Raw genomic sequence first — 14,806 nt, 5'->3', positions numbered from 1 at the left:
CTAGCCGTTACTGTGCACCCATAAATGACGTATTCAATGTGAATAAACTTCACCAATTGTCAGCTATAATTTTCTTTCCCTCTTTCCCTTCCAGGTGGTTTTGGCATCACAAATCTCCACTGATAAGCTGATGGCTGTCAAAATCCAGAAAAAGAACGACGACCAGTTTGACGATATCCTTAAGGAGAGCCGAATATTGAAGAAAGTTCGTGCCAGCCCTTTCTGCACTCATGCATATGATGTCTTGCTGACAGAAGTAAGTAACTCCATCATCTACTTATTATGTGGCAGAGGTTGGTGTTAAATGGTTACCCTCTCGGGATACTGCTATAAGTGACACCTACCTTTCTCACAACCTACAAAGATGAATAGGGATTCACGGAGCAAATCATTTCTATAACCTCAATCTTTTTTTTTCTCTGTGCAGGATCATATATGCTTCGTCATGGAATACCTGAGTGGTGGAGACCTTTATTACTTCTTGGAAGAATGCAAACCATTCAATATTGAAACGACAAGGTAAGTGAATAGGAGTGCCATGATAATAGTGATGGGGTAGAACATAGAACTGTAGATAGGTCACAGCAGTGTGTAGACGTGTTCTAGAAACAAGCTGGATAAGACAATAGAGTACCATGATTATAGGGATGGAGGTAGAAATTAGTACTGTAGATAGATCACATCAATGTGTAGACTTGTTCTAGATACAAGATAGGTAAGACAATAGGATAGACTTGTTCTGGATACAAGATAGGCAAGACAATAGGGTAGTTTTTTTTGTAGTTTAGGATGGAGCAGGAAAGTTTTTTTTATATTGCTTTCTGTTTTGGTCTTACATAGACTTTAAGAGAGACTGTACAATCACATTCAATCGTATTTGGACACCTTTTACTATCACAAAAAAAAATAGTGAAAATTTGCAAAGCCTATTTGCTACCAATTCATCAGTGATTTCAGATATCAGTATAAAACACTTCTATGTACAGTATTGTGCTAAATTCTGTCCTTACTGATAATATTTTCTTTCAACATAATTTAGTTATAGCAAAGGATTCCTGACTATATCTGACAATTGAAGTGTTATCATCAATATTTTATTGTCTTTGGCTTAGATTATAATAAAATGCTTCATATCAATCTTTTCTCTCTCTCCATCAGATTCCTCACTGCGGAGATCATTTGCGGTCTGCAGTTCCTTCATGGCCAGGGGATTGTACACCGGGATCTGAAACCAGAAAACATTCTGCTGGATAGCGTTGGACATGTGAGAATCGCCGACTTTGGCTTATCAGCAATGGGTGTGGGCAAGTCCCGGACCCTGACAGTCTGGTATGGCACGCCAAGGTACATTGCTCCAGAAGTAAGTATTGGATCATTTTTGTTTTCATGTCTTTTTATTAGTATTCATTAATTCTATTATAAATATATTATTACTATAGTAATATTCAGTATTAAAGTGTTACTAAACCCACAACAGTAAAATCAGTCTGTATAAGCAGTAAAGCATGACTGTTATACTCACTTTGGAACCTAAGGGGTTAATCCTCTGCATTGTGTAAAAAGGCTGTTTGAGCCTTACTTCTCTTATCCTCCCCTTCTTCCAGTGTCCCCCTCTTATATCCTGATAAGCCATATCGTGTGGAGACACTCTGCACATGCTCAGTTTGGTGTGCATTGCAAGAGAGGTTTTTTTTTTCTTGGGTGGGTGCATGTGATCAGCACAGGGCTAATCAGCACTGTCCAGACAGAGCTCAGGAGTCATGAAAACTCCTCCTACAAGTTTTAACCAGTGATCTTCTGGACACTGAGAGAAGTCACAAGACTGCTCTAACTGCTGATGAGAAAAGGGATTTAGCAGTTTATTTTTACTAAAATATTTGCATTTCCATGTTCTGTGTACTGTGGGAGACCGGATATAGTAAATGCAGGGTCCTGGGTTTAGTAATACGTTAAGGCACAGGTGGGTGCCTAGAAAAGTTTTTATTTTGATGAATTTCTTTAAAAATATGCACATTAAAAGAAGATTTCCAGGTATGGATAGTTTATAAATGCGTACACGGCTCAGCTTAGACCAATGGGGTTGATTTATTAAAACTGGAAGATGGAAAATCTGGTGCAGCTCCACATAGAAATAATTCCACTTGCATGTTCCGTGTACTGTGGGAGACCAGATATAATGAATGCAGGGTCCTGGGTTTAGTAACACTTTAAGTAGTATTCTTGTCAGTAATCAGTATTGACCATTCTTTTTGATATTTCTACAGATCTACTTACGTCTTCCATATGGTTATGCCGTTGACTATTTCTCCCTGGGAGTTATAGTCTTCGAGATGGCGACTGGAAATTATCCATTCCCCTACCAAGATACCAACTCAGAGATCGACTTAGACATCATCTCAGCGCCCGTTAGAGGCAGCAAGGCGCTCAAAAATGCAATCTGCAACCATCATCCAAGTTTTCCCATTGACTTCAGTATGGATCTTCAGGACCTCATAGGGGATAAAGTAAGTAAACACCATCTATAGCATGCAAAAAATAGATATTCTTTTTTTATTATAAAAGTAGAATTTCATAGTTATTGCCTTTGTACCATAGCTAACCTATTTTTGTATATTTTTACAGCTGCTATGCAAATGCCCCGACACAAGACAGAGGCTTGTTAAAGATCTGAGAAGCCACCCATTTTTCAAGGAGGTAGACTGGCTGAAACTGGAAGCTGCCAAAGTGAGTCCACCATTTTCCATGGAGATGGAACAAATCATACCTCCTTCTGAAGAGGAGCAGGAAGATCAGTTTGAAGAAGAGGAGGAAGATCAGTTTGAAGAAGAGGAGGAAGATCAGTTTACAGAAGAGGAGGAAGATCAGTTTACAGAAGAGGAAGAGTTTTATTGAGGGTTCTCTTTTACCAGCAGCAGACGGGAGAAATACAAAGACCACAGGTGCCATCAGCTCCCCCTGCAAAAGAACCCCCAATCATCTAAGAACAATAGACTGGCTGTAACGGAAGGTTGGAGACAGTGGGCACAATTCACTAAGCGGTATCTTACCGCATCCGAGTATGCGGTAGGATACCGCACAGCATTTAAAAAAAAAAAAAGTTTGAATTCACTATAAAACACTACTAAAATACCGCATGAGTTATTTTATCAAGTCATGCGGTAATATATAGTGAACACCATGCGTTAATGTTTCAGCTGTCAGTGGGGTTCCCCACTGACAGCTGAATGTAAAAGAAAAAATTGTCGGAAATTAAAAAAATTATTTAAAAAATGGCATGGGGACCCCCCTTTAATCCATACAAAGCCCTTCGGGTCTGGTAGGGGTTTTGAGGGGAACCCCCATGCCAAAATTTTAAAAAGGCATGGGGTCCCCCCCAAAATCCATACCAGACCATTATCTGAGTTGGAGGCCAGTAGTCTTTTCCGAAGGTGCGCATTGGATTAGCTCTGAGGGGAGGTTGGAAGTTAGTAGACTTTGTTCGAAGGTGTGTGTTGGACTGGCTGTAAGGGGAGGTTGGAGGCCAGTAGTTTTTTCCTCAGGTGTGCGTTGGACTGGCTGTAAGGGGAGGTTGGAGGCCAGTAGTTTTTTCCTCAGGTGTGCGTTGGACTGGCTGTAAGGGGAGGTTGGAGGCCAGTAGTTTTTTCCTCAGGTGTGCGTTGGACTGGCTGTAAGGGGAGGTTGGAGGCCAGTAGTCTTTTTCGCAGGCGTGTTAGATGAGCTGTGAGGGGAGGTTGGAGGCCGGTAGGCTTCTTCCCCAAGTGTGCGATGGATCGGCTGTAAGGATAGGTTTGAGGCTAGTAGTCTTTTCCTGCAGGCATGTGTTGGATTGACTATGATGGGAGGTTTGAGGCTGTTAGACTTTTTTCTCAGGCGTGTGTTGGACTAGCTGTGAGGGGAGGTCGGAGGCTGGTAGACATTTTTCGCAGGCGTATGTTTGACCAACTGTGAGGGGAAGCTGGTCTTGGGAGGAACGAATAGAATTATTTGGTTGGTATTTTGAGACTAAGTTAGTGATGTAGCTGAGGGCAGAGTTGTGGATTGCTTTGTAAGCTCTTAAAATACTCCCAAATTTGAAAGCAAGACTTGGTCACCTAGATTAAATTCTCTATATCTTGGGAATCAAATATTCTCAAGTAATCTTTCGTTTACTCCCTTGGGTTTTTTTTTTGCGGAGGTTTCTTCAGCCGCATGGTAAGTGGGCTTGAAGGTATCTTTCAGGCGAGCCACATATTAGTAATGGATTTGATGACTAATAGCACCGGTGGAAACTCCTAGCAGGAGGTCAATGGGCAGTCTGGGTCCCTGCTGAATATCAGGAAATAGAGGGAGAATTTTGTAACTCTCATGCCTTGTGCTATTAACAGCATGGACCATGGCTTCAGCCCTATGGCTCCAGGCTTGCTTGTATTTGGCTTCAAGGGAGAAGATCATATGCAGGGTGTTAAGGAGTTGTCTGACTCATGTAGATGTTTGGCAACTGGAGTAACGCCTTAATTATAAAGCAAGAGAAAGAGACCGGAGTGGGCAGTCACATCTGACTAACCAAATGGTCGTGTCCCCTCTCCAGAGATAGTGGGACTTTGTGTGTGCCATATAATGGAGAAAAAAATAAATCTATAATAATAGTAAAAAATAAAAACTATGCATTTTATTGGTTCATCATTTAAAAAGTGAAAAAACACTTTGCATATTTAAAACCAAAACAGTCTATAGAGATAACATCTGCATGTGGTTTTGGAATCATATCATAAAGAAACATGAGCGTGTAGGATCAACGTGTTTCACTCTAAATTGCTACTTCAGGATCCACGCTTCGGATGAATCACTATGACAATTTAAAAATATACAATCATAGAATACAAAATGCTAAAATAGACAAACATCAACTAAATTGATAATCACTAAATGGTGGACAAAAGTTGGAAAAAGAAAACAAATGCAAACTTACAGAGGGCAAAAGAGACCCCAAGAGTGGAAAAAGCAACCCATGGGGGGGGGGGTCTAACAGATAAAGGACTCAGAGGAAGGGACACACTAAGGATACAGGGTGCATATTAAATTATAATTGTATTGTGATACTTACCCAATATTACCTGCAAATATATTAAAAGTTGAACTCTAATACAGGAATGCTTATTTGAATGAGAGAAGGATAGTTGACCCCCATACGGTTGTTCCAAGTACTTATTATATTAACAAATATAACTTAGCTGCTATTCATCATATATATTCATACTTTCCCTCATCACACATTCTAACCTTGTATCTTTAAGGACGAGATCAACATACAAATAGCTCGCAGAAAACTGTAGGTTGAGATGACCAGTTACGGCTTACACCAATTATTCAAATTCACCTTGTCCTCCATACACTAGCCACTCAAAAGAACGGCCACCAGAACTTAAAATTGGCCTAAAACATGAAAAAGAAAAAATAGAACTAGCTAGCTTCACCAAGGTGAAATGAAAAGTTGACATAGTTCCAAGTGATGCATCAAGCATAGGTTGTAAGATGCAACGAAGCAGAATGGGTCTACACTTACCAAACGCTACCACATCAATCCAGCCTTTATATTGTTTGAAAAATGACCACCAAAAGAGAAAGCGCTACGCCTGATTACCTATATATATATATATATATATATATATGTCTCCCTCTCATATCCAGTGCCGCCTTCCGTCCCTCCCGTCCCGCCTATAAAAAGCCACCAACCAAAACAAGCACGTGTCACTCCACATCTTAATCGCCCAAACCTCCCCGTATGGCATGCAGACATGGGTCACCTATCAGAACCAGGCCTTTCCTTTCCAAAAAGCGCATACCATTTGTGTCATAATTGTGTTCACTCCTTAATTAGCTTGCTCTCAAAATGTCTGCCTTGATCTGAGTGCAATCTCTGGAGTAGTCCATAATGGTCAAAAATACCTTTTCTAAAGCACTCTGGGGACTGTAACTCCCTTTCCATGGTTGGTAGGAAAAGCTTATACGTATTAGGTAAAGTGGTCAGAAAGGTACACCACCTTTCCAATTCCTCTTGAATCATTGTCAATGTAGAGGAAATCTATGTAGACTAAGTCCATGAGACTTGAACTCTTTAAGTGCCCCCATTAAAAGAAACTCGAATTTACAGGGTGAGGTCTACAACGACTACCCTCTGTATCTCTCATCCTGACTACCCTCTATCTCTCATTATAAAAACACATTTCTTAGTGCCGGTTCACATATATGCAGATTGGATGCGGTTTGAACTGCATCCAATCCACATGACATGTGAAATAACATTGCATCCTATGGTGCATGTATGTTTGCTACACTGGCAGTGCAGATTGAAAAAGAGTCCTGTCCGTTTTCTGAGCAGTGTGATCCGGTGTTCAGGTGTGGATTACAGGTATTGGGAACCATTCTAAACTGCATGTCAGTGAACAGGATAAAATCCTGACCTGAACCTGATCTAAACATGTCCTGAACCTGATGTAACCCTGACCTGAACTGCTGAACAACTACTGTATCAATTAGATGTGAAACCTGAGCTCACCGCACATGTGTGAATCAAAACTTAAGGTTGATGGGCCCAAACGTTACATAGTTAGTCTGGTTGAAAAAGACACGAGCATCTAGTTCAATCAATAAAAAGGAAAAAATGTAAAAAAAAATGTTACACAATCCTATATACACAATCCTATCCACAGTTGATCCAGAGGAAGGCAAAAAACCCCAATAAACATGATCCAGTTTGCTCCAGCAGGGGAAAATTTCCTTTTTGATCCCCAAAGAGGCAATCGGGTATTCTTTGGATCAACTTTACCTATACATGGCTTGACATTTTTGTCCATTTTTCTCTGATGAGCTTTCCATGTGTCAAAATGCATGTTTTAAGACACATTGATTCATTTTACATTGCAAATCAATGCGCTTTGACTTCTAGTGATGCACATGTAACATGTAACATGCAACATGCAAATTTGATTGATTGAAAAAAAAAACACATCAAGCAAAGCCACAAGTGTGATTTCAGCCTAAAAAATCCCAGTATACATTAATGTACCTTGTTTCTGACTAGTCATGTGATGGGTGGGGTCCTTTCTCTGGAAACCAGCTATCCAATAGTTAACAGTATTAGATGTATAAAAATGAATGTCGGGTAATATTGAATAGATAATCAATATGCAAGAACGTCAGACAAATGTGAGAATATGAATAATACGATATACTATTTCATTTCATCAATTGGGTAAGAAAGTAGTAATACTGTCAGGAATGGACTTGCCAATAATGGTGGGACTCACCTGCCTTGTGTGCTGCAGTACCAGGGCTGGCCAGCGGGTGCTCTCAGCAATCAGAGACTCACCCCTGCAGTCAGCCAAACACCTGAAGCTGATTGCAGGGGTTGTATTTAAGGAATGGCCAGACTCACAGTCAGGGCCTTGGTGTGTGGTTTTCCATGGGCCCCTGTATCTTGTATCCTGTGTTCCTGTTTCTGCCTGACTTGTTGCCAACCCTGCCTGATCCTGACCTCTGCTGACTTCTCCTGTTTGATCCCTGGCTTGTGACCCTGACCATTCTCTGACTGGCCCTCTGCACCGCGCTGTCCGTGAGTTACTGAACCCAGCTTGTGACCCCGACCACTCTCCCGCCTGTTCCTGGTACTCCGTTTGCTACTGACCTGGCCTGCCTGACGACTCTTGCATTGTATGTATTGTTATCTGTAGGTGGTTTGGTTTGTTTGCACTGTGTTTATGTTTAGTTTTGCACTGCGTTTTGTATTGTTAGTCTTAATAAATCATATTGTTTATACCATATCTGAAGCCTGCGTTTCCCTGTGTCAGTTCACACACCTCTGGTCATACCCGGAGCCCTGACAAATACCATTTGACCAAAATTAGGCCGGCCATACACGGGTCGATTGCCGAACGATTTTCCGTTTGAAAATCAGACCTAAGAAAAAACGACCGATTTTCGCTCTGTTAGTGGGGCAATGGCCAATTTTCGTGGTTCCTCCCCATTTTGCTTATCGGGCATGTTGGAAAATTCGTGAAAAACGACCGATTTTCGCTGGTGGCACCATAGGATTACAGAACAAACACCGTTTTTGATTTTCAATCGAAAAATAATTCGGAATTCTACCAATGTATGGCCTGCATAATTGATTGGTTCTGCCACGGTTTGGCAAAACATTGGGAGGCCATCGAGATAAGGGACTAGAAAAATAAGGCCCTTAGCTGGCCTTGGATCTCCTGGTTGCTCACTGACTTAAAGGAGCATCCCACCCTAGGGATTATTATTATTATAATACAGGATTTATATTGTACCAACAGTTTGCACAGCACTTTACAAAATGAAGGTAGACATTACAGTTACAATACAATTTGGTACAAGAGGAAACAGAGGGCCCTGCTCGTTAGAACTCACAATCTAAGAGGAAGGGTTGAGTGATACTAAAGGTAATAGCTGTGGGGAATGAGCTGATGGAGGTCATCAGACACCTTACATCTTTGGATGTGAGCAATATCCCAGCTGCTTGCCTTCTACACTTATCAGATAGACCTATCAAGAAATATAAAACCTCTCTGACCATCCATCTTTTGAATGTGGCAGATATCGCACTCCACCTATGAAATCTCTGTGGTTCACAAAGTAAATGAGATCATGGCCATGGAGAATCCTACGGCCACTCTACATAATACTGAAGAAACTTTCAGGTTCATGTGGATGCCCTGGCAGGATATTTACGTGGACGCTTGCCTCAATGCATTGTCACAATCATCCATACTTATTGCTTCTGCTCCCTCTGGGTGCCCTTGGCCTGCATGCCTCTCTTCCTCCGTATGCCCTTTCCCCTTCTCACTTTTAACCTTTTTTTCCTCTAAATTCCAGCTTCTCAGTGTACCAATATACCATTAATGTACTTTTTGAAGAAAAGATAAAGATTTCTATTTCTCTTAGACTAGGCATTGCCTCAGCTTCAGTGCCTTCTGGAAAACTCCTCCATTAGCCATTCTGAATTTGGTGTTCAGGAAAGGAGACCCACTAGAAGGAAGAAGTTCACCAGTTGACATCATTAATGCACACAGCACACCTGTCCTCCCCCAGGTGATGGCTTCCACCCACCTCTGTGGGTGCATGTGTAGCACCCTCCTAGATAGCTAGGGGGAGCTAGAATTGCATTTTCAGTTAGGAGGGCTGAGTAGCAGCCCAGGTGTAGTAGGTGGTCATATTTCAGGATGGACTGAGAGTGCGTTTTTGGCACGCCATGTAGGGCAGTCCTCTCATGGTAATAAAAGTGCCCCCAGTAGCTCCTGTACCCTTCTTTGGGGTCGGCTTTGGTGTGTTTTTGAATACAGCATCAAAACCAAAAATAGTGAAGCGCTAAAATGAATCCCTAAATACACACATAGTGCATATAATATTAAGTGAAAACCATACCTCATAAATAAATTATATCTGTGACATAAAAAAATATCAATATAAAACAAAATATATAAGGAAAAACTTTTCCTTGCCCTTAAATTAATTCTTCAAATCAAACATTAATAAAAAATAAAAAATCCATAATATTGCGAATAAACAGTGATGAAAAAAAATATATATATAAAAAACTGTGTTAATTAACATATATATATATATTTGTGATTATTTCTAATAATAAATGTGACAACCTAACAGAATAAAAAATATAAAAAAATGTGAATCTCAATCAAATGTACGTGATTATTGTGAAAAAACCATATATTAAACTATTACATAAAAAAATCACTAAAACTTGTGATATTTCAAATATGAAAAAGTGTCCATAAATGAACAAACACAGTCCATGCAGTAAGGTGAAAACGACACTCAGTGTTCTTCACTTCTAGTGCTCAAAAAAAAGAAAGGGAAGAAATCCTCCAATGGCAGCAATGCCTGCTCACCTCCCCAACTGGACCCGCAAAGGGCCACAAGGCTATAACTCTCCTCCAGAAAATCGTTTGCTTCCAAGCAGCTCAGTAAGGAATCACAGGACCTCCTCTCCACCTCCTCTCAAACGTCATATAGGACACAAACAGAGCTTCCCATAGTGTAATACCATTTGTTTATTTAAGACACTCCATATAACAAACTGTTTCCACTCACATGCGTTTGGTTAATAAAATGCAGTCCTCCTCATTCCCTGGGTGCATTCACGTGTAAAGAGGGAAACCAATATGGTCGCTGTGCTCGGACATCCGTCCCCACGTGACCGGAAATGATGTGTCTCTGGGCTGGGAAAAGCGTACCGACGCGTTGCGTCACGTGCGTCGTGACTTCATCAGGGTACCTGATCAACGCGTCGGCACGTGAAGAACACTGAGTGTCGTTTTCACCTTACTGCATGGACTGTGTTTGTTCATTTATGGACACTTTTTCATATTTGAAATATCACAAGTTTTAGTGATTTTTTTATGTAATAGTTTAATATATGGTTTTTTCACAATAATCACGTACATTTGATTGAGATTCACATTTTTTTATATTTTTTATTCTGTTAGGTTATCACATTTATTATTAGAAATAATCACAAATATATATATATATGTTAATTAACACAGTTTTTTATATATATATTTTTTTTCATCACTGTTTATTCGCAATATTATGGATTTTTTATTTTTTATTAATGTTTGATTTGAAGAATTAATTTAAGGGCAAGGAAAAGTTTTTCCTTATATATTTTGTTTTATATTGATATTTTTTTATGTCACAGATATAATTTATTTATGAGGTATGGTTTTCACTTAATATTATATGCACTATGTGTGTATTTAGGGATTCATTTTAGCGCTTCACTATTTTTGGTTTTGATACTTTATTACTTATTGGTTAAGGCAGAGTGTTAGCAGCTGTTAGGATAGGGACTTACCCATACTAAGCGCAGGAGGATATTTCCATTTTTTGAATACAGCACCATTCACATCTGTGCATTGTAGGAATGCATGCAGACGCTTTTTTGCACGCATAGCGCTTGCGGTGCACGTCACGCGTCAAATGCGCTATAAAAGCACAAAGCTCCATGCCGGAAAAGGTCCGGGAGTTTCTTTTGGCATGTTTTGTTGCACAGAGGAAAGCCCATTCACTTGAATCATGTGCTGTTGTGCGAACAATGCAGCAAAAAAAACATGAAAAAGGTGCAATGAATGTGGTGCAGCACTGTGAATGGGGCCCATTCCCTGCTTACCAGCTGAAAGTTAAAATCAGTAAAACAGGAAATGTCTGCACCAGCTGCCAGCAAGAGAGAAAATACCAAAAATGAGCAAAAAAAAACTGTCCATCAGGGAAAGGGTTAACATGATCATAAACATGATCATAAACATGAATATCTGAGCGCTTACCCCTCCCCTTTTCTGGCAGTGGCAGTTGCTTGTGTCTGCTGACATCCCTCCCCTGCTGAGCCTCATGTGCAATCTGCTGCACCCCCTTTTAGATTCACTCCAGGTTCACACGTAAGCATTTTGCAGAAATGCAGTACAGTCCATTTAACATGATTTCCTATGGGGCATGTTCACATTTATGCGTTTTCACCCGCTGCGTTTTTTGGAAACGGTCAGGGACTTTTTTAAATGCAAAAAGTTGCGTTTTTGGTTCTATATACTTCAATGGAAATGCTGCAGAAAAGCATGTATTGCATTTTTGCCACGTTTTTGATGTGTTTTGCGTTTTAAACCTGCCTAGCAACAAGAAAAAGAAAAAAAAAGCATCAAGAACGCAAAACGCAATGCAGAAACGGCTCAAATGCAACCTGCATAGGTGTGAACCTAGCCTAAATCCCCATCATCCCCCGCTTACCAGCTGAAAGTTAAAATCAGTAAGACTGGAAATGCCTGCACCGTCTGCCACAAAACAGAGAAAATGCCAAAAATAAGCAAAAAAAAAACAAAAACTGACCATCAGTGAAAGGGTTAATATGATCATAAACATGAATATCTGAGCGCTCACCCCTTCCTTTCTCTGGCAGTGGCAGTTACTTGTGTCTGCTGACATCCCTCCCCCCTCCCCCGCTAAGCCTCATGTGTAATCTGATGCACCCCCTTTTAGATTAAGTCTCCCCCACATACCAGCTGAAAGTTAAAATCAGGCAGACTTGAAATGCCTGCACCAGCTGCCAGCAAGAGAGAACGAATGATTGAAACATGACATCAGCAGAGGTTCGAGAATGCTAAACAAATACCGGAAGCATTAGAAAAAATAAAAAAGTCCATTTTGTTTGGTAATAAATTATAAAAGATACAAAAATAAATCAAGACAAAATAAATAAATGATAATAAAATAAATGTGAGACAGAAATGAAAAGATTTGCTGTGCAGGACGGCTTTCTATTCAGTGATAAGGCTCAATTCACAGTGTTATCATAGGAATAATGACCTTTATTTGAGCCATGGGACTGGAAGGGTTAAATCTCCATCAAAATAACTGTCATATCAATAAAAAAAAACAACATTTCTCTTAAAGGGACCATCCTGTATACTGAGCCTACAGGCTGAATTTACAATGAATAATAAGGACGTGGCCCCTTTAAGAAAAATCTTGGCTGAGTGCCAAGCTGTGATGTCATCAGCTGTGATGTCATTGGCTGTGATGTCATTGGCTGCCCTGGTATCAGGAGTCTCTCAGCAGAGTCCCCTCAGTTGCTACTCGTTCTTTGAACAGTGCACACGTGTCATCTTTGCTCCTGTGAATTTTTCCAGCTATTTCATTGGCTCAGATTTCATTTGATCAGTTCTGATTGCGGTTTCATTCTTGCTGCCTTAAGCCCGTTTTACGCCTGTTTTGTTATTTTTATTAATGAAACTATTTCAGCGTAAAACAGTTGTTTCTGCGAATTCCACCAAACAGGAACCAATCAGAGGAAGGCCAGCGATGGAAGGAGGTATCATTGAACAGCTTGCAGATCCCCCAATCAGAAAGCCCCCCATGAAGAGGGCTCGCGCTTTTGTACGCCGCTGCTTCAGAGTCGTCGTTGGATGCTTTGGTGTCGGCTGCCATGTTTGTGGCCCACACCAGAAGACGGACGATTGGAATGGTAAGTATTGTGATATTTATTCATACAAGTGGGCGGGGACATTGATTTGCTCCTCCCCCATTCCCATATGTATGTACACACCCACATATATATATACAGGTCAGGACAGCACACACCCAGCATGGCACTTAGTCCTTCAGGTGCAGAGCAGACAATGGAGATCAGCCAAGCTCCAATATATAGAAACACAGAAAAGCCTCCAATCTGCAGCACCTCGTCCATTTATTAGGGTACAGATCACAAAGTCTATGGGAACAATACAAGCCCCGCCCACATTAGAATTGTAACCCCCAATCTGCAGAGGATTTCATATGTAGAGAAGCAAATAGTAAATCAAATGTTTCCAATCACTGAGCTGCCCTCTGCGCCCCATACAACAACAACAACAACAGCTTGTGTCCCTCTGATTGGTGTGACTGGGGCGAGGAAGTGACATCACACAAACAAACATGTCCTCCTTCCCTGCTCTGTGTGATGGTTCTGCACACAGGGGCCCCAATTCTCTTCTTCTGGAGTCCCCCACCGCTGCTCCTCCCCCTCCACCAGTGCCCCCAATAGCAAGCCGCCATAGCTCCATAGGACACACAGGGCCCCTCCCCCCACCAGAGGAAATGGGGGGAAGTTTCATGTTCCGTCAGGGGAGAAAAACTGTGTGTTGCTGCTGTCAGTCTGAGGACTGACAATGGGATGGGGGAGGGGAGGGGGGCTCTGAGGGGTGCAGAGAACTAAAGGGATCTGGGGGGGAGGGGGGCTCTGAGGGGTGCAGAGAACTAAAGGGATCTGGGGGGAGGGGGGCTCTGAGGGGTGCAGAGAAATAAAGGGATCTGGGGGGAGGGGGGCTCTGAGGGAGTAAGGGGGGCTGGAAGGGCTCATTTAGATGTGCCGCTATTACTGCTGCCCCTGTGAACAATGATCCGTGGCAGATCACTCTTCAGAGGATGTTTGCTAGGCATTGAAGAGGAGATATTTCACCTCCTCGCTGCTAGTTGTCACCTCCCTGACCACCGTGCTGCACACAATTGCAGTGGGACCCCCGTTCCTTTACTTTCTGTCGTTGCTATGAAGCAGACCATCAGGACATGGGAGGTCTACAGCCCTAACCAGCTGCATCTGCTTGTAGAGGGTGGCTGGGAGGAACAATGGGCTCAACTGCTTGCTTTTACCATCCTCAGTCTGCCAATGTGAAGCAAACCCTAAGGCCTTGTTTACACTTGCTGTTCAGGGGGGATGGGTGGTAAAAGCAGGAGGTTGGGGGGGGGGTCTGAGGTGGAGAGGGGGTCTGAGGGAAATGTGGGGGGCTCTGAGCAGTGGTGGGTATGAGGAAAGGTGTGGGGGGGTATTAGGAGGTGAAGGGAGCTCTAGCTCTCAGTTGCCCCCTCCAGTTGTACTCACAGTTACCAGGCTGGAGATGTCTTCTTCCCATCTCTGGATATGGGACAAGTCACATGACAAGGGGAGAGCCAACCAGAATGCAGTGTGCCCTCACTACTCAGCAGAGAACCCTTGAGACTGCAGTTAGTCTCAGTGCAGGCTCTCCATCTCCCCCTACTGGCTGGAGGGAGGAATACATCACAATCCTCTCCCCAGCAGAAGCTGGCCGCTCTTCTTGTGATTGGAGGGAATAACTCCTGTCAGTGAGGAGCGGCACAAGCGGCTAAGTCACCAGCGCGCCCCCCCCCCCCGTAACCCTCTGCCATGGCAGGAGCCAACTCGGCCCCTCCCTCCTCCCCAGCCCTGAATACAAGGCTTCCTGTGATTGGCTGAGCAGCACTC

The sequence above is a fragment of the Staurois parvus genome, unplaced genomic scaffold, assembly GCF_062004578.1.
Source record: "Staurois parvus isolate SC_StPar_1 unplaced genomic scaffold, SC_StPar_1.0 ptg000151l, whole genome shotgun sequence".
NCBI lineage: Eukaryota > Metazoa > Chordata > Amphibia > Anura > Ranidae > Staurois > Staurois parvus.
Note: the sequence above shows the minus strand (reverse complement) of the source record.